This window comes from Tiliqua scincoides, chromosome 2 (assembly GCF_035046505.1).
Source record: "Tiliqua scincoides isolate rTilSci1 chromosome 2, rTilSci1.hap2, whole genome shotgun sequence".
In the NCBI taxonomy this organism is placed as follows: Eukaryota; Metazoa; Chordata; class Lepidosauria; order Squamata; family Scincidae; genus Tiliqua; species Tiliqua scincoides.
In genome coordinates, this window is record NC_089822.1 from 127,157,944 (window position 1) to 127,182,620 (window position 24,677).

The 24,677-nt window shown below is 46.1% G+C and overlaps 2 pseudogenes; both read left to right on the forward strand.

Moving 5' to 3' along the window:
- Positions 1–5,303: 5,303 nt before the first annotated feature.
- On the forward strand, positions 5,304–5,420 carry LOC136643076 (5S ribosomal RNA; annotated as a pseudogene).
- Positions 5,421–5,874: 454 nt separating this feature from the next.
- LOC136638782 (sterol O-acyltransferase 2-like) overlaps positions 5,875–24,677 on the forward strand; it is a 40,325-nt pseudogene continuing 21,522 nt past the window's right edge.

Genomic DNA, 24,677 nt, shown 5'->3' on the forward strand with positions numbered 1-24,677 from the left:
CTGTGACACCAAGGGGTGGAATGTATTGGAATTGCGGAAGAACTGGCGAGGAGATAGATGTGGTGTCAGCAGTGGCCCCTTTAAGGGTAAGACTTGGGCATCCAGCAGAGTGTGCTGCACAGCTGGAGCCACTGGAAGGTAATAAGGCCCTCAGGGATATAAGGAGCACCTAAGGCAGAATGGGTTGGTGGGTGATAGGAGTGCAGGTTGGAGGTAGGAGAGGAGACTGACTGGGTTTATGGAATTGGGAATCGGATTGTGACTGGACTTTGGCTTTGAACTTTGATTTGGATACCCTGATTGATTGGACTGACCTACCTGGAACCTGACGGATTGGACAGTGACTTGGCTTATTGGCAACTCTGATTGATTGGACTGGCTTGCAAGGCCCAGTGGATTGGGATTTGGCAAAAGAAGCTGCAAAGCACAGCGTTTAAAAGTGCTTCTCTCGGAATACCGAGGGCATTGTTCTTATTGTTCCTGTGGAGGTTCCGTTTGGTTTTGTCGATTTGGTGATAGTTTGTTACCCATATTTGCTTACTGGTGGAGTTCTTTTTACTCTTTCTAAGTTGGTACAGAGGGGGGAAAAATACAAGCTAACAGAAAAGGGCTTTTAAGAGCACCTGGAGGAACACAGCGGAGTGCTTTTAAGAGTTAATCTCTTGCCCTGGTGGCTTGGGCTGAGGAGCACAGTTTCTGATAAGAGGACAGATGTATTACTGTTTATTTCCTCTGACTGTGTTTGCAGCTCTGCTTGTAGAGCGTAAGTTTGGATGGTAAATTAAGTCTGTGACCTCTTGGGAGGAAACATGGTGCTAAGCATTGCTAAAGAAAAACAATAAATCATTGCTGTGGTTTTGATAAGCTTGTACTCATACTTACCTATCAATGCTATACTTACCTGGATTTTGAAGTTGAGCTCTGTAACCCGTGCCGGGCGGGTAAGCTAGTTGTTATGGCCCCTCTTTCAGGGTCAGATGAAGCAATGAATGGGGAGCAACCCAGAAAACAGGTTACTTGATATAGAAAAAAGTAAAGCAGCTTGTCTGCTATACTTGGCTGGCCCCACGTCTGGGTGCCTGGTATAGCTACAATGGTGCTGAGAAGCAACTTGACCTTAAAGTCAGGTTGCTTATAAAAGCAGATGCAGTGAGAAGTCACAGAGGCAGCCACCAGAAGTTACAATGCAAGGCTGCTTGAAAAGCATACAAGGCTATAGAAGTGAGGCTAGAACAGCAGAAAGTCAATGCAGAGGGTCTCTGCTCGCTGCGTCAGATGTAGCAGTGAATGGGGAGCAACAAGGAAAGTCAGGCTGCTTGATATAAGAAAAAGCAAGAGTCCCTGTGCCCGGGCTAGAAGTTGCAGGGGGTCCCTGTTCTGGGCGCCAGATGTAGCAGTGCAAGATGCTGCTTTGGGGAGCACCCAAGGCTTTTGGGGGCCTTGGTGCTTAGTGGGAGACACACAAGACTGTATCTTGTTGCCTGAAGGAGAGTGTTAAAGCGGAAGCACTCTGAGGGTTTGAAAGTTAGAACTTGAGGAGCAAAGAGTTAGAGCAATGAAAACAACAACAGACATGTATAGAAGCGAGATGCAGAAGGAAGGCTTGATGCAGAAGGAAAGCTTCTGGGATTCAGCCTTCTCTGACTTTTATTCCCTCTCAAACAATACACAACAGGCTGGGGTTTTCCATTCTCTGATCTTGTTTACAATACTAAACCATGAGTCAGAAATCTGCGTAATAGGGACATTACAAAAGGATGCTGAGATTCACACTGGCTATAACTAGCTGGCTCTCTAGCTTAACCACAATCCACATTCCTAGATATGATTCTCTATAACATCTTCTTGTTGACAGGCTACAGAGCTTCAGACTCAGCATGTCACCAAGGCCGCGCAAGTTTGCTCTGTGCAAGTGCAAAGTGTGCTTTGCTTTATTGCCAACATACCAAGGCTAAGGCTAGCGCCTCCACATAAACACTACATATAGAAATAAAATTTCAATTTTTTTCTCCACACATTCCTCTGTCAATCCCAGTAAAAAGGCTTCTGATCTCATTTGTATATTTATTTTTAAATGTGTTTCATGTGATTAAGGCCACCTGGGGAGCTTTGTGAATGAGTGGGGATTTGAGTCTAACACCCCCAACCCTAATTCTCCTCTAGACCCACTCCATTTTATCAATAGCCTTCTTAAACTGTGGAGCCAAGAACTGGACACCGTATTCCAAAGTTCAAACACTTCCAAGACATTCTCCTGAAAGCCTGCAAAGTTTTTATGTTGTGGGTGTGAAATATTGCATGATAAATAAAATGCAAGATATCCAACTAGAACACCTCCACATGAAGCCAGATAATCTCTAAAATGTAAGAGAGAAAAGAGCACACAGGTTGAAGTTGGCATTTCAAACTACCTTTAGTTGGATTTGCTTGCTACCAGGACTCATGAAAATGAAAGAAAATCTGTGAAATGGGACTACCACTGAGCACAACTAGAATTTTAGAATTGCTTGGAAGGGGGTTAGGACTTTGTGCAGAGACACAAGCTGCACTTGCCATCATTCCCTCTTCAATACAATTGTTAAAGGTTGAGGCACTCTGTCTCCCTTTGCATCTGGTCACCCTACCTAAGAGTCATCAGAACCACCAGACTAGGAAGGCACTTCAAGCATTATGGCTGCATTGCAGATACCACTGAAAGTACTTAGAAATCCCCCACTGCACCCAGCAGCAACTGTAACATTTAAACCTCAAAACAATAGTTGGCATTTCTGGTGTGCCCTCCATCTACTACAGCATGCCCATGAGAACTCTCACATCTCCCAGCAGTGAAAGTTCGTTTTTCCATGTTCTTTCACCTGGAGAAGAAGCAGGAGACAGGGCCTAGGCAGTGGCATAGCTAGGGAGGGGTGGGGGCAGTCCATCTCAGGTACCAGCTTTGGGAGGGGTGACACCACAAATGACATAAACATCGCTAACTTCGTGGAGGTTACAAGTAACCCCATCATGCCATATACCATTGGATGCATAATTTCCAGCAGAATGCAATGCAACAAATCTGAAGGAAATCTCCTTTTCATCAAAAGTTATGGCCAAAAAACAGGAACAAAAATGCACGAAGCCCTATGGAAAGTGAAACCGAGCCATAGCGCGCGTTTACTCGCGAATAGGCGGACTTGCCTTAGTCAGTCAGAAAGGGCAGGTGGAGAGGAATCCAATGACACCAGAATGGTCCCTATCCAATGAATGCAGCCTCCCAAAAACAGTTTAGCTCCTCCAGAGGCACGCACAGGAAGGAGACACACAGGACAGAGGAGAGACTTACAAGCCCAGCCCTATGCATGTCTACTCAGAAGTTAGTCCCATTATAGTCAATGGAGTTTACTCCCAGGCAAGCGTGGATAGGATTGTCCTGAGGTTTGGTTGCAGGTGTTTGGCTATGTCACCCCCCCCCCCCAGTTTGCAACTGAGATGGAACTGCATGTTGCTCCCCTCACCTTCCCTCCTCCCTGCCTTCCTGGCTGCGATCTTGCCTCAGTGGGCTTGTGCACCAAGATCCTCCCCTCCAAACGTTGTCAGAGACATGCTAGCAAACCATACACAGTGCTGGGACAGACACACAAATCTGCTGGGGAAGGGGGCAACAGTTTGTGTGCCTACAACTGCAGCTGAATCTAAGTTGCTCACTGGGGTTACAAGCCTTTCCATGCTTACCTGGGAGTAAGCCCTATTGACTATAATGGAATGTAGTAATTAGCACAAGCCTGGACTTGGCCTTAGTATGTTGGCAACCAAGCAGAGCATACTCTGCTTCTGTGAAAGAGCACACGCGGCGCAGCCTTAGATAACATGCTGAGTCTGAAGCCCAGTAGCCTGTCAACCAGATGTTATAGAGATGTGCCCCTTATCTTAGTCAATAGAATATTGTGGTTAGTTAGTGAGCTGGGCAGATACAGCCGGTTCCCAGGCAGAGTGTATATTGGCAACCTTCAGTCTCGAAAGACTATGGTATCGCGCTCTGAAAGGTGGTTCTGGCATAGCGTCTAGTGTGGCTGAAAAGGCCAATCCCGGAGTGAGCGGGCATAGTAACCCTCTTTATATTGCAAGGGATTGCAACATGTGTAAGAATAAATAAAGCTTGGTAGAGGTGGAGCAACTCACTCTCAGATCTGCTCCAGCCTCAAGCTTTGCTCCTGCATCTACATTCAAACCTGTCTGTTGTCTCATTCTTCGCTCTTGCACCACACCAAGCAGGCCCTGACTCTCGGGTCTCGGCCTGCTTCCCAAGTAGCATTGCACTGCTACATTGGGACATACTTCTGAGTAGGTAGGCACAGGATTGGGCTCCAAGGCTGTATTCCTATGCACACTTTCCTGAGAGTAAGCCCTATTGACTATAATGGGATTTACTTCTGAGTAGACAGGCATAGGCTTGGGCTCTCAGTTGGCTGGCTGGCTGGCTGTGATGGGTTCCCTGGGCAGGAAACTGAAGAGGGGAGCACATAAGGCAAGGCAAGGCATGTGAGGCGAGCAGTACTGAGCAGTACAGGCCTGGCCTGGCCTTGTAGTAGTAATCATCATCTCATCATTTATTTGTAATTCATGGATCCCTATTCTATTCCAGTTCCTAAATGTAAGCTGCAGGCTCTTATGATTGTCTCCAGCCCCCTGCACCTCTCAATTTGTATATACACTTTCCTGGGAGTAAGCTCCATTGACTATAATGGGATTTACTTCTGAGTAGACAGGTACAGGATTGGGCTCTAAATTAGATATGCCTTTTAGATTTGTGGTCTCTTACAGAAGTAAGAGTAGTGGTGGTAGAAGTCTCCAGTGAGCTCTAAGAACATTTCTATTTCAGCAAGCCTTCTGATTTTGGTCCTCTTTAGCACCTGACACCTGCTGCTTTTATTGATGCGTTTATAATTTATTATAGTATTTTATGCGCTGGTGTGTTCATCAATGGACCTGCCTGCAACTGTTTGCTTTTTTTTACATTGCATTTTACAGTTTTATTCTAGATGAATACATATGTAAATTGTAAGCCACTTGCTGTAAGCCCTCAGAAAAAAAGTGGGATAACACAACTTAGTTTAATTCATACAACTTATGGTCCAATCCTAACTTTCAACAAGCACTTGCTTTTTCAAAATATTAGCTAACATTTCTCACTCACTCTAACAAATAAAAAAGACCCAATTTAATTAATTTGATGTCCTTGCAGTTCAGGGAGGGGGCAAAATGTTCTTTGCACTGGGTAGCAAGCAGCTTAGCTATGCCACTGATGCTAGTGCAAGCCTAAATATGACAGCAACTGTTACCCTGCACATGCCCGATCTCATCTGATCTTGGAAGCTAAGCAGGGTCAGGCCTGGTTAGTACTTGGATGGGAGACCGCCTGGGAATACCGGGTGCTGTAGGCTTATACCATAGTCTTTCGAGACTGAAGGTTGCCAACCAAATATGACGCTCATTTTCTGCATGAATTTCTATATTTATAAGGTTTTAGAGAGACTTAGGAGTGTGCTTGGTTTTCCATATTACTGTATCTAGCTGCCAATGCCACATGGGTGGGTAGACCTGGGCTCCGAAGACTTTTCCAGCCCTCTGCACCGCCCAATCCTGTTTTGCCCTTCCCTGCCCCCATTCTGCTAGCCCATCACCACCCTCCCCCACTGTTTCACCCCTCCCCCTTTGCAAAGGGGCCCAGAAGAAACTTTGTACCCCCGGATAAAATCCCTCCTGGCAGGAGGATCATAGAAAAACGGGTGTGTCTCACATTGCCAGGAACTATAAGACTGCAATCCTTTCCTCGCTTTCCTGGGAGTCAGCTCCATTGACTCTGATGGAACTGACTTCTGAGTAGACAGGAGGAGGATGGAGCCTGGCTGTGTCTGCAAAAGGCAGGCAATGCTGCTGCTGCTCTTCCTCTGCAGGTGGCCACGGGCTGTTCCCTCCTGCACCCAGTGTGGTGCTACTGAACGAAGCAATGGCCGGGTCACCCCGCCGCAGGCCAGGCCAGGGAACGGGCAGCACCAGGCGGGGCGGGAGCGCGGCTCTCCCGAAAGGCGCCGGGGAGTGGCCGAGAAGGCGGAGGGATGGAGTCCGAGCCGAGGCAGGGACCAGGGAGACCGCCAAGCAGGGAAGGAGGGACGGCAGAGCGCCGGGGGACTGCATCCCGCAGTGCAGGGCAGGAGCAGAGCGAGAGCCGCTTGCTGGCGCCTCGGTACCCGCAGGGCAGAGCCGGGAGCCCGACCCCCTGCTCGAACGGTAGGTGGCTCGCCCCGGGTCTCCGCACTGGACCTGGCAGCAGGAGGCGCCTCCCTGGGACCGTCGGGGGCTGCAGGCTGGCTGGGGGAAGGGGCGGCACTGGGGGGCTTTGGATCTTTGCCCAAGTGGGGAACAAGAAGCCCCCCTGAAGAGCCCCCCTGCCCTGAAGACAAGCCCCCCCTCGGGGGAGAAGTGAAGTCTGTGCTTGTGGAGCTCCCCCTTCTCCCAGCAGGGGGCTGGCAAAAGTGGGTCGCATCATGTCCTGCAAAGCCCTCCAGCTGGGGAAGGGGACTGGTGGGACGGGCGCCCGTTTCTGGACTTGGAATGACTGACAGGTGAGCGGGGTGCAGGCCGGACAGCCCTGGCTCTGGACAGCACCCCAGAATGGTGCCACTCAGCCCTGGAAGGTGTATCCTGAACAGCCCTGCAGAGGTTGTTGGGGGGGGGGGGGTGACACCTGTGTGAGTAGGTAAGACTTTTAGGGTCCAACTAGATGTGACAGCCATTTCCCCCCAGCATATACGCAACAGGAACAAAATGTGTACACCTGTGGGCTGGGCAGAAATGGGGTCATCACATTGTTTGGCCCTGTGTGGGTGTTTGCTTTATTATAAGTAGTAGCTGCAGGGGAATCTGGTGCAGATCAAGACTTATTTTAGGAAAAGGAAAAAAACAAAACAAAACACCAGCGTGCCTCAAGTGCCTTCCCAAGGTTGGAGGTTCTCTGCCAAAGGGCAGAGATCAGTCCTGTGGTCCAATGTCTTTGTCTGGATGAGGGTCACTGCCCTAATGAGCGACAAAACCAACATTCCACATGGGGACTTGACTCAGATTTCAGGGAGTCATCTGAGCAAACCAGATTGCCAAATGAAAGCTTCGCTGGTGCAGTTCTAAATGTGATCCTAACATGGAGCCAAGTGAGAGGCAAAGAGTACCAAAGGAGCCAGCCAAGAATGAAGAGGGGCTGCAGCAAATGCCCAGCGGTGAGGAGGCATCTCGGGGGCAGGTCCAGGGCATTACTAAGTGCAGTAAGGAAAGCCTGAAATGCTTTGCTGCAAATGAGCAGAACTGCAAAGGTGCCCAATATTATTTATTATTTGGTGACTGCTTAAGACAGCTTTTTACAGGGACAGCCCTTGTGTTGCAGCAGCAGATTCAGGAGTATCTTTGCTTAATACTACCTTGGTGCAGATATAATTTTTGCTGGGTTAAGGCAGTGGCAGGGAGGAGAAGAGAGACTGAAGTGGAGTGGGGCACCGAAGAAGCTGTACAAGCAAAAGCACAGGGTCCTAGAGGTAGAAGAGAGGCTGCCTCATTAAAAAAAAAAATGGGCCTGGGGTGCAGCTGTAACTTGTAATCACAGTAATTGATTGAGAAGTGGAGATGGAGGGAGGTTAGGGGAATACAACAGGGGGTGGTTGGCTGGCCCAGTTATGAGAACAAGAGAGGTTGGAGGAGTTGGTATTGCCTGGAAATGGGGTTAGCCTTGATGTGTGTGGAAGGTGTGCATTTTTAATACTTGGCCTAGAATCTAGCATATTAGAGTTAGAAGACATATTTGGAGGTCTTCTAATCCAACCCCCCTGCTCTGTGCAAGCACTATTGTCTTGGAAATAGAAAGGGTTGGAGGTCTAGGACAATTAATCCATAAAATTTGAAGAAATTGAAGAAATTTATTATATAACCAATTGGTCATTACAATATAAGAACACATAAGCACATATAAAACAGGCAATAGCGGTTCAACCCTCCAGACACATCAAATAAAACTGAGTGCATTAAAACCTAACGTAGGATAAAAGCATAAAATGTTAAAATGGTTCCGAAATGGAACAAACTTCAGTAATTTTCAAGATCTTACCAGCTAATAAGGAGAATAGGAAAATTTAAGATTTAGACAGCAGGAAATTGGCACGGATTTTCTTTGCCACAAGGGCAAAGCTAGCCACTTTATAAGTGACATCAGAGTTTGAGTCAGCAAGGAACCTGCAAATCAGGGCTGAGATGGATCTTTCTTGGAACAAGGAAATAATGTTGAATAGGTATTTAGATCTGGGAAGGTCGTATAAGGGACATTTTAATAAATAATGAGAAACATCCTCTATATCACCAGAATTACAAATACAAGTCCTGAGATGATAGGGAGTATTTTTATATCTGCCTTCAAGGACTGCAGACTGCATGCACTGAAAGCGCAGAGCCGTGAAGGCTTTGCGCAGTGCTGGCACTGTTAAATAGGATAAATAATTTTCTGAAACAAAAGATAGCTTGTGCAATGGAAGCCAGAATGAAAAAGATGAAGTAGAGATGTCGCACAGGTCACGTCTCATATGGTAAAGTCGGATCTTATCTTTTACCAAAGCCTTAGCGTTTTTAGACAAATAGGAAGGCAAAGAGTCCGTGACAATGTCATATTTCTCCAAGATCTGTTTTACCAAAGTAGCCCAGGACAGCCGAGCAGAGTTGGAAAGTTGTTCTCTAAAACACATCTTGGGAAGACAGGAATCATCCATTGCTGCTAATTTGTACCAATACAGGGCCAGCGCAGTATGACAGTGGGCTTCTATGGAAATTAAACCTACCTCCGCTCTAAGAAGAGGGGATAAAATTTGCCTGGGGACGTTTAACAGTAAACATATAAAAGCATTTTGGGCAGATTCTAGTGTAGAGGTTTTAGAATAGCCCCAGATTTCTGCACCAAAGACCATTTGGGAGATTATTTTCTTAGCAAAAACCTCTACCGCAGGAGTCACCAGATTACCTCCTTTAGTTCTCATAAAGTGTAGTAGGGATTGAGATGTATGAGCAGCTTTAAGCTTGGCCGTATTTAAATGGGGGGACCAAGCAAGTTGAGCATTAAAAGTAACCCCCAGATATTTAAATGCTCTACATGGCTTTTAACCATACGCTACTGGCTCCAATTACATTATAATGTGAAACCAGGCAGTCTCCTATCCAGAATGCTATCTGAGTCTGGTTCTTCTAAATGGTATAGCCAAATTAAATCAAAAATCGAATCAATTGGTTTTTCATTGGATTTTTTAAGTTTCTATCCATTCCCTGAAGTTTATCAAAGGGTAAAGCAAAGAATGCTAGACATTGAGGCACAAAACCTCTTTGAACTTGCTTCTAGAATTTGCTTCCCTCTTAATTTCTCTATTCCGCTAAAGTATGGGCAAATGGCTCCTTATCTGAGTATTCTGATCAACCCCTCGGAATGTCGTGCAATCTCTTTGGCAAGATTCAATGTGTTTCCATCCAAGGTCACAGAAGGCAGATATAGGCAAATACCATATAAAGAACGCCTCTGCCCTTGTAATTTGGGAAATGTTGAATCAATCATACACATTCTTTTTTATTGTCCTCGGCACACTAGATCCCGCCACACTTACATGACTCCACTTCTCAGCAAAATGAATGGGCTTTCAGATAAGGCAAAACTGAAGTGTCTCCTAAATGACTGCTCACCAGATGTGCTAGAGGGAATTTCTAAATTTTTACTTTTGGTGATTTCCAAGCCTTCTTTAATGTAATTTGTCAAAAAGGTTGATATTTTATGTTGAACTGTAAATGTTTTATTAGTAATTTAGTATCTTAACTCCGTTTTTGATAAACGGGACTAGGACTAATTATGTTTGCTTTTATGATTTCTCTATCTATGCCTAATAAAGGTTTATTCATTCATTCATTCTAAATGCTCTAAGTTGCTCAATATAATTATCATCAATTCTCCATATGTGCTTCTTTTTTTGTTTTCCAAAAAGAACCACTTTGGTCTTTTTATAGTTTATGGACAATTTTTCCCGAACACAAAAGAAGCTCAATCTGGACATCAACCTACGTAGCCCAATAGAAGTAATAGAAAAAAGTGCAATGTCATTGGCGTACAAAAGAATTGAAAGTTTGGTATCCTCTATCAGCGGAGGAAAAAACTCCGGTCCTTGAAGAGCATGTACAAGGTCGTTTATATAAAAATCAAAAAGAAAGGGAGCCAATAGGCAACCTTGACGAACTCCCTTATCAGTGGAAATTTTCTCGGAAAGCATACCTGATGTCCCAAGTCTGACTCTTAAGTTAGTATCCATGTGAATCCTCTGTACTAAAAAAAGAAGTCTCCTATCAATATTAGTTGCAGACAACTTCTGCCATAGACGCGTTCTATTGATGGAATCAAATGCCGCAGTAAGATTAACAAAAACCGCATATAATCGTTTGTGGCCAATCTGAGTATATTTGTGGATCAGATGATGGATTACAAAGCTATGATCCAACGTAGACTTTCCCTTTTGGAAACCGGCCTGCTCTCTGGCAATGATCGAATTATCATTCCTCTTTTCTACCGGGTCGACCACCAAGCCAGCATCTCCTCCCATGATTTTGCATTCTGCTTCCCCAGAGCTCTGTACCATGGATGTCTGGCCGAATTGGAACGACGAGTCTTGTTCCCCTGTAATTCCTGGTTCCAATAGCTGTGTTGCTATGGAAATTTCTTCAACCCTCGATATTGTGGCATCGCCTCGATGACTACAGAATCCTGCTCCATTTTGTCCATCTTCAGGATTTCTCTCCATGGTTTTGCCTTGTCATTCACCAAGTCAGTTTAAAGCAGGAGTCATTTTGGAACCTGAGCTTTGTAAACCTGCAAATCAGATCACAGGAAGGAGTCTATTATCTCCTTGGAGTGGCCTCCTTTGCCCTCTCCTTTTCAAAGTCCTTCTGACGCTATATATCGTGTTTCCAGTTTGAGTGCTTTGGATTCCAAAAGACCTTTATCTATAGCACCTACTACCCATGATACTTTAAATGTTATTTCTTGAAATATTGCTGGCTGGATTCATAAATCCTTGGACAATGACATAAAATTTGAAAACAGAAAACAGCAAAGCACCAGCCCCATAATCCTCTGGAAAGTCTGAGCAGATTAAAACAGCAGTATAACTGCTGAAACAGCACCCCAAAAATAAAACAGCAGAATGAAAGCAGCCGTCTTAAAGCAATCATAAAAAAACAAAAAGCAACAAAAAATATGAGCAGGTCACACCTCTACCCTAAAAATCCAGCTGGATTAAAAATGTCTATAGCAGGGGTGCTCAATAAGTCGATCCCAATCTACCAGTCGATCGCCAGGCAAAATGAGTCGATCGAAGGCTTCTCTCCCGTCCACACATTCCTGGGAGTGAGCCCCGCCCTGGGAGTGAAGCATCCCTGGGAGTGAGCCTCGCCCTGGGAGTGAGCCCCATTGACTCTACAGGGGTGACTCATGAGTAGACCTGGCAGTGAGTAGACCTGGCAGGCTTCTCTCCTGTCCACGCATCCCTGGGAGTGAGCCCTGTTGACTCTCCTGGGGATGACTTACCTTTCCCCTGTTTTTGCACTGGTGTGTATGGAGATCTGCCCCCCCCAACTTCCATCTGTTGGTTCTGTGTGCAAGGGGTTTTGCACTGGTCTTGCTGTGATGTCTATATAGAGATATTCCCTCCCCCACACCTTTCCCTTGTTTTTGCACTGGTCTGTATAGAGATCTGCTCCCCCTCCCCACTTGTATTGGAATAAAGGAAATCTGGTGAGGAGGTAGGCTGTGGTGTCAGCAGTGGCCCCTTTAAGGGTAAGGCCTGGGCATCCAGCAGAGTGTGCTGCACAGCTGCAGCCACTTGAAGGCAATAGGGCCCTCAGGAATAAAAGAGCACCTGAGGCAGGAAGGGCTCCACTTATTTATGTGAGTCAGCCTTTTCCTACATGAAGATCTTTAAGTCCAAGTACCGTTCCACCATGACTGATGAACATTTGGAAGTGTGCTTGAAGCTGGCTGTCAGCAGCTACTGTTCGGGCTATGCATCCTTGGCTGATTCACTTCAGTGCAAGTCATCAAAGTAAACTCAAGTAATTACAAAAAATGTTTATAGTTAATTATGTTGTGTTGTGCAATATTGGCTCATGCGGTTATGCAAGGTACACCAACATACATTGTACACATAAATGTTATATGTTATGATGGCGTGAACATTGTAAAAAAACTGGTAGATCTCCGGGCCTTGCTGGGTTTCAAAGGAGCTCTCGAGCCAAAAAAGTGTGAGCACCCCTGCCCTATAGCCACTGCTGAAATACTTCTAATATGAAGCATTGGGGTGGGGGAGGGTAGTGGATGTTGTAACTGAGTTGACCTAGCCCTAGCAAAAGAAATAACCATGAACTCTAGGGTCTGTGTCTGCCCCCAGATCTCTTCTGCAAGCACTTCCCAGCAGAGGCAGAAGCCCCATGAGACGTATTCCCAACATAGAAAATAACTTTATTGGCCCAGAACAAACAGGTTTTTTACCTGGTAAATCTATTTTGGACAACTGTTTAGCCCTATCCCATTTAATCTTTAAGTATGCCTTAAGTCTAAAAAGTCCCATCTTTATGCTGCCTTCCTGGATTTAAAAGGCGCATTTGATACGGTTGACAGGGAGCTCCTTTGGCTGAAACTGGGCAATTTAGGTCTAGACAAGTGACTCCTGATGCTGGGCACCCACCCCACACTAGCCAGCCTGGCGCTAGCCCGGCACCGGCCAGGACTGGGCTAGCATGGGCGGTAGCCCGTCAGTGAGGCTTGCAAATATGCGAGCATGTTACGGTACATTTGCGACAGTGCGCGGTGGCACTGTGTTCCTTACGCAGCATTGTGCCTCGAAGCTGGTCTGCATAAATTTGAAACTCTGGCCTGGCTCAAATTCTTGAGATTTGGGCTAAGGGTCGACTTTGAGGCAAATCAGAACATCACGCTTAGCAACACCCTTGCTGATGTTTCTTCTTCCCCTGGTCTAATTTCATTTTACAAAAGACTTCAGTTGCTAGGTTTATCACCTGATCTGATAGGAGGATTATCCATGTCTGCTGCTTACAATCTTATTCGGACCCAACTATTCCCTATAGAGAAATAGGATTTACAAGCTGCAGCCCCTAAGTCTTGTTCCCTTCTATATTTTGGTCTTTCGTCGCCCTCTGATTCGGGTTCAAGCTATCTATCCTTCATGTGTTTGCCTTAGATTCCTAGAGCCTTTATACTGGGTAGGTTTAATATCTTGCCTACAAACATGCTGAGAGCAAAATTTAATACTGTGTTTCCCTAAAAATAAAACCTACCCCGAAAATAAGACCTAGTTGTGATCAAGGCCTTGGGGGGGGGGCGGAAGGGGTCCTAGGGATGACCAGGAACGCTGCACTCCCACGCACCACCTAGAAAGTGCCTGCTGTGCTACCTTGGGCAGAGGACGCTGAGGAGGAGCTGAGGTGGGAAGCAGCAAACGAGGCAACCCTGCCTACCTGGCTCTGAGGCTCTTCACACTTTCCAGGGAGTAAGTCCCATTACTATAAAGGGACTGACTTCTGAGTAGGCAGGCAGGCAGGGATCCTCCTGGGCACTTAGGGGATACCCTCTCCAGACCTTTCAGGGAGTAAGTAACTATAAAGGGACTGACTTCTGCGTAGATAGGCAGGCAGGCAATCTCCTGGGCGCTGAGGGGATATTTTTGTATGGTATATTTTTGTACATGAATAAATGTAGTACATGAATGACTGTGGATTGTTGTGCATTAAAAAAAGAGAAAAAGACCTACCCCGAAAATAAGACCTAGTGTGTTTTTCTGAGCCCAAAAAATATAAGACAGTGTCTTATTTTCAGGGAAACACGGAAGGCCATTGGAGAGTCCCCAGTCATGTTCTTGCGATCTGACCTCAGTTGAATCCTTGACCCATGTTTTATTGTATTGTCCCCACTATGTTGATCTACGCCATCAATTTCTATTCCCATTTCTGGCTCAGATTCAAACTTGGTTCGGTATCTGCTGGATGGGAGAAATGAATGTTGCTCAATATGTGTTGCAAAATATTTATTTGCAGTGCTGTCAAGGCGTAAATCCCTTTGTATTTCTATTCCCCCACACAGTGATCCTGAACAATAACTGGTTGCAACCTTGGATGTTTTATTTTTGTTTTCTGTAAATCTGTGTGTTGCTTTTGCTGCCGTTTAGTGGATATTGTTTATGCAAACAAAGGTTAAATGAAATGAAATTAATATTCCCAACGAGTTTATCCGTTGAAACAAGACTATGAGATGCAGGTGACGGGGCAGGAGATAAAACCGAGGAAGACATTTTGGCTCTGATTATGATGTAGTGATCTATGTAAGTTCTGCCAGAAAAGCTTCAGAGACCCCTTGTCAACAAGCACCCCAAGGCTCTCTGCAAGGTGGGAGAATTGGTAGAGTAGATCTCCATCAGGTTGGACGGCCAGAGTAAGTGGGACCACATCATGGGCTGCTGGCTGCCACCACAGCAGGAAGGGCTGCCACCACATGGGGAGACTACCACCATGCCTTCACATATATCCCATTTCAATGAGAAGCCCTACTACTGTGAGAAACATTCCTATTGGTGTGTTTGGCCAGTTATTGGAAGGTGTGTAGTCCTCAGTGTCCAACTGTTTCTGCCCAGGAGAGCAGAAGTAGTTATGCTCCACCAAAAACTATCCATGCTTTCTCTGTCAAGCATCATTTTGTAAAATCAGAGGAACTACTACTGGATCTAACTGTAGTTGCTCATTTACCGATGCACACATGTGAGCCCTGCAGTAGCAGGCTCACATCCAGATGTAGTTCCAGCAGTGAACTGCCAGTGTCCTTTCACCCAATGTCAAATCATGCTCTTGAACCTGCTGTCTTCACTTCTCTAGGGGAGGCCAAACACCTGGTCAACATGGCTGCACTCATGCAATGGAAGAGACAGATGGAGGTAACAATAGTGGATGTCATCAGAAGTCAGGAGATTGAGTGATGCTGGAGGGTTTAGAGGATCTTCTTTATAGGGAATCTTCACTGTCCAGTTCTGGTCGCCAATTCTCAAAAAGGATATTGTGGAAATGGAAAAAGTACAGAAGAGACTAATCCTTTTTTTATGTTTTTTTGGGTGGTGGTGGTGGTAGTAATTTTTTGTAAGTTATAATAAACTTTATTATAATTTACACATTTTGCATAATTTTCAAATACCATTCATAATGGTAGGGTGGGCTCCATCATTATCATGGTTGTTAGGTGAGACATGTTAGGCGTGTATTTGTTCTCCAGTGTTATCTCTCAGTCCTTCCCTTCATATAATCTATCTTGATCCAGTTCCTGCATCCTTAAGACCAGCGGTCTCTAAACTTTTTGGCCAAAGGGCTGCATCAAACATCTGGCATAGTGTCGAGGGCCGGGAAAAAAATTTAATATAAAATTTAAATAAATACATTGGAGATGGAACTTAGATGAATGAATAAATGAGCTCAAATGTTCAGGATTTCTTCAAACACCCAAAGCACACACTTAAATGGACCTCTATTCCCCCACCTCATAAGCACAACTCCAGTTGTGTTTGGTCAACTGGGCCAGAGACTTTCAGGGGATCAGAGGCTGGCTATGGGCCAAATAGAGACTCACCACGGGCCGCATCTGGCCCCCGGGCCGGGGTTTGAAGACCCCTGATTAAGACAATGGGCAAGCATGGAGAGGATACACTAGAAATAAAAACTAAGTGGAGTTTGCAGCAGTGAGTGTGAATGGAAGCTCTGAATAAGGGGGATACATGGGTTTCCAGATGGCACAGGGGTTATAGGGCGGTCCCCTGCCAACTCCAATGTCATTCTAAGCAGGAAGTCTCCAATTCATCAAGAAATATGCGTGGGTCAACCTAGACAAAGAGAGGCTGAGATGAGAAGAATGTGTCTTCTACCCAAATGCATTCTGGGAATGTCTGTGTCAGGGGCTATCAAAGGGATGGCTAATCTATTTGTGTGTTGTTGACAGGTGATTAAGTCTGAGCTGCTGGAACAGATGCATTCACAACTCAATGACCTGCTGGACATAGCCTTGGAAGAAGCTGCACACTCCTTTCCCCAGCCTTTGAAGAAGGGCTCAGCAGAGATGCAAAGCAGGTGAAAGACCTTCTTAGCTGCTATGCTTACAACACTCTTGCTGCCCCAAATCATCCCCCTTAGTAGGAGGAATGGGCCTAGCAGTTTTCTTGTAACAGAAGATGTCACACAGGAGAGAGAATATGGCAAGAATGCAGGATGACCTGTGTCACACATGAAGTGATAGGAAAGGCTTTGCACAGGATAACAACATGAATAAAAAAATCTAGTAACACAAACTTGTACAAATTTATGGTGCAGCCACATTTGGAATACTGTGTTTGTTCCATCCCAACACATTGTTGGCAACCTTCAGTCTCGGAAGACTATGGTATCGCGCTCTGGATGGTGGTTCTGGAACAGCGTCTAGTGTGGCTGAAAAGGCCAATTCGGGAGTGACAATCCCTTCCACACTGGGAGCAAGTGTAGTGTGTCCCTGGTCTGTCTCCCTGGCTATGGGCCTTCCTTCTTTGCCTCAGACTGTTGGCCAAGTGTCTCTTCAAACTGGGAAAGACCATGCTTCACAGCCTGCCTCCAAGCGGGCCGCTCAGAGGCCAGGGTTTCCCACCTGTTGAGGTCCACTCCTAAGGCCTTCAGATCCCTCTTGCAGATGTCGTTGTATTGCAGCTGTGGTCTACCTGTAGGGCGCTTTCCTTGCATGAGTTCTCCATAGAGGAGATCCTTTGGGATCCGGCCATCATCCATTCTCACGACATGACCGAGCCAACGCAGGCGCCTCTGTTTCAGCAGTGCATACATGCTAGGGATTCCAGCTCGTTCCAGGACTGTGTTGTTTGGAACTTTGTCCTGCCAGGTGATGCCGAGGATGTGTCGGAGGCAGCGCATGTGGAATGCGTTCAGTTTCCTCTCCTGTTGTGAGTGAAGAGTCCATGACTCGCTGCAGTACAGAAGTGTACTCAGGACGCAAGCTCTGTAGACCTGAATCTTAGTATGTTCCATCAGCTTCTTGTTGGACCAGACTCTCTTTGTGAGTCTGGAAAACGTTGTAGCTGCTTTACTGATGCTTTGTTTAGCTCGGTATCGAGAGAAAGAGTGTTGGAGATCGTTGAGCCAAGGTACACAAAGTCATGGACAACCTCCAGTTCATGTGCAGAGATTGTAATGCAGGGAGGTGAGTCCACATCCTGAACCATGACCTGTGTTTTCTTCAGGCTGATTGTCAGTCCAAAATCTTGGCAGGCCTTGCTAAAACGATCCATGAGCTGCTGGAGATCTTTGGCAGAATGGGTAGTGACAGCTGCATCGTCAGCAAAGAGGAAGTCACGCAGACATTTCAGCTGAACTTTGGACTTTGCTCTCAGTCTGGAGAGGTTGAAGAGCTTTCCGTCTGATCTGGTCCGGAGATAGAAGCCTTCTGTTGCAGTTCCAAAGGCATGCTTCAGCAGGACAGCGAAGAAAATCCCAAACAGGTTGGTGCAAGAACACAGCTCTGCTTCACTCCGCTTCGGATGTCAAAGGGGTCTGATGTGGAGCCATCAAAGACAACAGTGCCTTTCATGTCCTTGTGGAAAGATCTGATGATGCTGAGGAGCCTGGGTGGACATCCAATCTTGGGGAGAATCTTGAAGAGGCCGTCCCTGCTGACCAGGTCGAAAGCCTTTGTGAGATCTATGAAGGCTATAAAGAGTGGCTGTCGTTGTTCCCTGCATTTCTCCTGCAGTTGTCTAAGGGAGAATACCATATCAGTGGTGGACCTGTTGGCTCGGAATCCGCACTGCGATTCTGGATAGATGCTCTCTGCAAGTACCTGGAGCCTCTTTAGTGCAACTCAGGCAAACAGCTTCTGAGAGAAGGAAAACTCCATTCCAAGAAGTATATCATAGAGCTGGAAGGGATGCAAAGGGGGGGGGGGGAAGCAACCAAAGTGATCAAGAGACTGGAGCGTTTTGCCTGGGAGGGTTCTTTAAGTTGAGAGAAAAGCAGGTGAAGGGTGGAGGCATGAAGATCATTATAAAATTCTGCATGGTGTGGAGAAAGTGGAGAGGGAAAATTTTTCTCCCTGCTTCCCACAACACTAGGAGTCATCCAATGAAACAGAGGGCCCAATCCTATTCAGCTTTCCAGAGCCATGTCAACAGGGCATGTGCTGCATCAAGGGGTGATGGGGCAATCATGGAGGCCTCCTCAAAATAAGGGAACACTTTTTCCCTTACCTTGGGACTGCACTGCAACTGCATCACTGCTGGAAAGTTTGACAGGATTGTGTCCTAATTGGCAGAAACCTAATTGGTTTCTGGATGGATCAAGAGAGAGAACTTTGTCACACAAGCATTGTAAATTTTCCTGGAATTTGTGCCATGATATGTGGTGAGTGGCCACTGGCTCAGATGGCTTTAAAAGAGAATTACAGTAAATTCACTGAGCATCAGCTTATCGTCCATGAATTTATCAGTCATGATGGCTAAATGGAACCCTGTCTTTCATGACTCTGCACCTCTGTGTACCAGTTCCTGGAGTGGAAAGGGCCTGTTTCCTCAATACGCTGTTTGTGGTTTTCCTGGAGGGACCTGGGTGGCCATTGTTTGAATTGAAATGATGGACCAGTTCGACCTTGGGCTGGTGTAACCCTGCAGAGCTCTTCTTATGTTCTTAGCCTTAATTCTGGCAATTGTGAAAGGCAGTGGCATAGCTAAGGAGTTGGCAAATGCACCATGGAACAAGCTTTGGGGGAGCAACAAGCGGAGCTTGACGCTAGTAGTCAAAATTATGAAAACCTTTGTCTGTATGAATAATACCATCATGTTATACATCATTGGAAAGGTAATTTAATGCAGTGAAACAAACCACATTGGAATATCTGTACTCTATTAAAAGATAAGGCCAATTAACCAGAAAACTCTGTATTTACATACTTAATAAATTTCATCTTGGGGGAGGGCTGCAATATCTTCTTTGATCCCAGGTAGCAGATGCCTTAGCTTTACCACTAGTGAAAGGCACTGGAGCAAAGGCAGTAAAAACAAGAACAATAATTGCAAACTTCCTCAGTGTTGCAACTGTTGAGTGAACAAGATAGGGAAATATAATTACCTACCATGAATTTTAAGACAAGTAGGCGATTGGAATACATGAAAAGATACTTCTGGCTAGGATTGTACATTGCTCCTCACTTGATAGAGCAAGTGATCTTCTTGTTAAGTAGGGGATAAGATGCTGCAGCATCTCTGTGATGCTCTTTTTCTGACTCCTGCTCACCCCTTGCCCAGAAGCAAACCAGGTCTGACAATTAACACTAATCATTACCTTCTGTGGATCCTTGCAGAGAAAAAGGTCCTTTGCAGGACAGGCAGAAGAAAGTGTTCATTGCCCAACAGTCTTTGCTTGAGTGAGTATTTCTTGTGCCATCACCCAGGCAGGGCCATCCCAAGTCTTCCTAACACATGAGGTGGCTTGGCAAATGCAGCTTCCCCCTTACCTGGTGATGTGCCAACCTCTGTGCTTCCTACTCTCTGATATTCTAGCACAGCACTCTCCTCCCGTCCACGTTTCCTCTCTGACCCCCTCTCCTTTTTCCAGTCCAGGAAATGGAAGGAGGAGGAAGAGCAGTGGAGGCAAGTAGGTGGACAGAGTTGGGCTCCCCCACCAATCTGCTGACTGAGGGCCCAATCCTATCCAACTTTACAGCACTGGTGCAGCTGCAATGCAGCCCCAAGGTAAAGGAACACATGTTCCCATACCTTGAGGAGGCCTCAGTGACTGTCCCTATACGGCAGGATGTGGCAAACGCCCCATTAGTACAATTGCACCAGTGCAGGAAAATTGGATAGGATTGGGCCCTGAGGCAACCACTTCAGTTGACCTGATGAATGGGTCAGCCCTGCACCTAGATCATCAAAGGGGCTTCTAGGATGAATTATGTTCTCATTTCTGACATGTGAGATGCCTGATCAACAGGCCAGGCTGTTCAGCAACTTCTCTCAGAGGCAAGTAGCTTAGACTAGGGAGCTGAGCCTAGGAGAATTCATAAATAGAGGTAGCAAGTACCCCATTGGCTCCTTTGTCACCTGATTCATCTTTTGCGGGATGGCCGCAGTTTTTCTTCCTATCACTGGTGGTAACTGGTGTGTCTTGTGGCACAGCAAAACTAAAGTCAGCCAGTTCTGCTCCCTGTGAGCTCTCTTGGTAGTCCAAAGAGTGAGTCCTTCTACCAGAATCCCACCCTGGTTCAAGACCCCTAACATCACACAGTATGGCCCACAACCCTGCTGCTTGTGGCAACAATTCTGCATTCTGAGAAGGGGAATAATCTGTATTCTAAGTTATGTATTTTGCCACCCAAGCCAAATCCCTCACCCAATGTCATGTTTTAGAATACTGTTGGTGCCACAAAGCAACGTATAAAATGCATGCTGTACACTAGGTTCCCTGTGCACCTTTACACAGTTTACACATTAAAAATTACTTCTTTTTAAAATCTGCTTGTAATAAAACATGGAATATCTTTATTTGAAATTGGTAAAAGAGATTTCCCACCAGCCCTCTCCCCACCCTGGATATTGATGAGAACATACAATGGCTTCTAGAGATCACATACAGTTGTTCTGTGACCAGTTCCAGCTTTCCATTCACCCCATCTTACAGCTTCCCTAAGGTCAACCCTGCTCCTTTTACTTTTTTTTTAGTGAGCTGCTAGAAGTCAAACATTTCCACTCCATCTACCACATATTTGTGGCCCTGTTTTGTGTGTTTGCTCTCAGCAAAGTTGTGGTGGATTCCATCGATGAAGGACAGTATGGTTCGGATATGGAGCTGAGGGTTGGGAGACTTTTCTGTCTTGGGTGGCAGACAGACATGGGCTCGCAACACTAAGGAAAAAAGCACAAGTGAAGGCAATTGTTGATGACACCATGATAAACATTGATACAGAAAGGGCAAAGCACATTTGTGGGGGTGACGAACTTCTTGTAGCTTTGAGTTTTGAAAGAAAAATAAGCAATGCCTTTTACATTAGTGTTCCCATTCTACAAATTCAGAAGTTAGCCCCTGGGAATTACAGGTGGAGCCTATTTATCCATGTTAGTTCTGTGACTTGTTCCACGGGTAACCAAAAAAAGGGGTTGTGCTAAATTCCATAGAGTTAAGCAAATAGGCTGCAGCCTGACACTTGGAGCTGGAAGGAAACTAAGGCAGCTGTTTTCAATCTCCTCCGCTCCTCCCCCTTTCTCAGGTGGGATGCTGAGCTTTTAAGAGTTCAGTCCTATGCATTGCTACTGAGAAGTAAGCCCCACTGTAGTCAATGAGGCTTACTCCCAGGAAAGTGTGGAGAGGATTGTAGCCTAAATCTCATGCTTTGCTTGCTGGGAAGGCTTGCTTGCTGAACTGTTTTGTTTCGTAGGCTGCCCTGTGTGTGTCTGAGTGAGAGAGAGAGCTCCAACTTGCTGCACATGCTCTGGCTACAGAAGTTTTCTTCCCCCTTCCCCTCTTCAGCCTCTTTGCTGGCTCAGGGGCTCCAAGAGTGCTACTGTTCCTTTGCAAGGGGAACCTCTTCCATGGCTCCAAGTTATTTCCCTTGTTGCAATGTTTTGGGCTGCCTGGAAAACAGGCATGGAGAAGCCAGCGCAGGGCAAAGGAGGCAAAGATGTGTATGACTTTCAGTTCCCTCCACCTGCTTCAGGTTGAGACAAATCAGGTTGAGATAAATAAATAGATAAAAAATCTGTGGATAAATAGGTTGCACCTGTATATATATTTATATTTCCACCCATGCAAGATTTGCAACCCCATGTTCACTCCAATCTGGGGATTTCCTTATGGCACAGGCTGTGCTAGTCTTGCCTCTGGTGCTTTCAGTCATCCTTCAGCAGACATCCTATAATTGCAGGTATCCCAGCGACACTTGGGGTTAATGTTTCCCCTGAAGGGTTTGTCTACCTGAAAACTTTGTGGTTCAGGGAAGACCAGACGAAACTAGCAAAAACCTATGTAGAAATCAGTATTTGCTGATCAGCCACTAGATCAGAGAGTAAAGTATCTGGGGGCAGAATGCTAACCCCATATGTCAGCACTGACATAAGGGCAATGTCCTTGAATGACACCCAACTGCAGGATGCAGCACACGTCCCATTGGCACCACTATGCCAGTGCTGGGAAGTACTGAGAAGGGGTTAGGATTGCGCCCTGGGTGTGGTTATCAATATTCCCAGTTCAAGACCACTGGTACTTTACAGTCCCCTATTAACGGTCCATTAATGACCCTTTGCTTAAATGATGCTCATATTGTCTGTGTTGTCTTCATGGTTGCCTTTCTTTCTTCCACAGGCTTGTCCTGGACTTCGTGCTCTTCATCTTTGCTTTTGGGAATCTGCCCAGGGCACTCTTTACCTGGCTCTGCATGTTCCTCTATACCTTGCTTGTGCCCTACAAATTCCTGCAGATGTGGGCCAGCGCCTTGAGGACTGCAGTACACCCTAGGCTCTTCACAGCCACCACAGCAGTGGTTCTGCTGGTCTGCCATGCTGTTGTACTGGGCTTCTACCCCGTCTATACTGTTGTCTACTACCGCCCAGGGCCTGTCTCCTGTTTGATTATCACCTTGGAACAGGTGCAGCACCATGACTGTCCTGGCCCACTAATGTAGCTCACTGTGTGGAAAAGAATCTCCTAAGCAGTTTGGTTGGGGTGGGGGGGGGGCATGATCTTAAGGGTGAACCAGATATGTAGAATATTCTTTTGACATGGTATATCCAGCTATATTTTACTTAGGGCACAATCCTGTCCGTATCTACTCAAAAGTAAGTCCTACTGTGTTCAGTAGGGCTTACTTCCAGGAAAATGTTGACAGGAGTGCAGCCTTAGAGATCTTCCAAAGCAAAATCGAGATTCAGCAGTAAGGAGGCCCAAATTCTTCAATCAGAATGTATTTTGTGTATTAAGCAAAACTCCATAATATTGCCATTCCCCTGCTGATGACAGCAAAAGAAGCACACACGCATCATCAGTGAACCTAAACAGGATCCAGTCTCTTGCAGCATGGCAGTGGGCACACTCTTTTGCTGTGTGTGTGCGCCATGCTGGTAGTATTGTGGCAGCTGGAGTTAAGAGTGAGTTTCCCTGACTGCATTGATGATTTGTCTTTGCTGTTCCAGCATTGCCATGACCCCAGATGTTTGGATTGTTGGAAGGTATCATAGCCTGGAAGCATCTAGGTGCCAATTAGGTCAAGCTAGAAAGTGGGCAAGTAGTCAAGCAGATGGGCAGCTGGCAAATGCCTTAGCGGAGACTGATATTTTGGGAGCAGCTCAGTCCAACCTGAGCAAGAAGTTGCTGGGAAGCCAGAAAGCAACTTTATAGGACCAGGTGTAATCTCTGTGACACCAGGCCTCTGCCAAGCTGGTAGCCAGTAGCATAGCTAAAAGGGGCTCACAGCACTAAGTTTTGCAGGCACCTGAATAGGCTGTGCAAGCAGTTCCTCTCCATCAAAGCCATTCCAGGTGGCTGAAAAAAACAAAGTCATCTCCTCTATTTTGCTCAACCTACTGGAATGGCTTTGAAGGCTGCATCATCAGTGGAAATAAACAAGATGCATTCTCTTGCAGCATGGCAGTGCTGCATGCTCTTTTGCTCTGTGTGTACTCCCTGCTGATAGTACTATGGCAGTTTGAGTTAAGATTGAAAACAGAGGTTTCCCAGACAGCACTGATGAGTTTTCCTTTCTGTCCTTGCCCAGCTTTATAGAACCAGGTGGATACTTTGTGACACCCAATCTCTGCTGAGCTAGCAGCCAGCAGCATAGCTAGAACTTGGTCACAGCACCATTCCAAGTCATCTCCTCTGTTTTGCTCTAGCCATCCAGAATGGCTCTGAAGGGGAGGGGGAAAGACATCTTGCACAGCACGTTCTGGTGTCTTCAAAACTTGGTGCTGTGACCCCTCTCTAGCTTTGCTACTGCTGGTAGCTGCAATACAACCCTCTGGTCATTTGCAGCAGACTGCAGGCCAGGAATTCCCTCCACTGGCAAAGTACCATGGTAGAGAGTGATATCTGAGTCCCTGTGCCTGAATCCCAGTTCAAGATCACAAGTACCAAATAAGTTTATTTTCATTTTGTGTCAATACTGGTTTTCCTTCCCCTTTAGATCCGTCTCATCATGAAAAGCCACTCATTTCTGCGTGAGTCGGTGCCTCCTATCCTATATGCCAAATCAAAAGATGGTGCGTTTCATTTTGGACTCTTCCTCATGGATCTTTCCATGATTCTCAACAATGGTGCAATTCTCTATCATCCAATTTCCAGTGCTTACAGATCCTGCTTCCCACCCTTTACTGGTCCTCCAAAAGCCAGGGCTGGTTCAAGACTTCCCAATACATGAGGCATGTGCCAAAAGCTGCCCTTTCTTACAAGGTGATGTGCCAGCATTTCCCACTCACTACAATGGATATTGAAAAGAAGGATGGAACAGAACAGGACATAGGGAGTGAAGGGCATTGGAGAAACTCTCCTTCACACTTCCCCTTCTGCTCCACCCC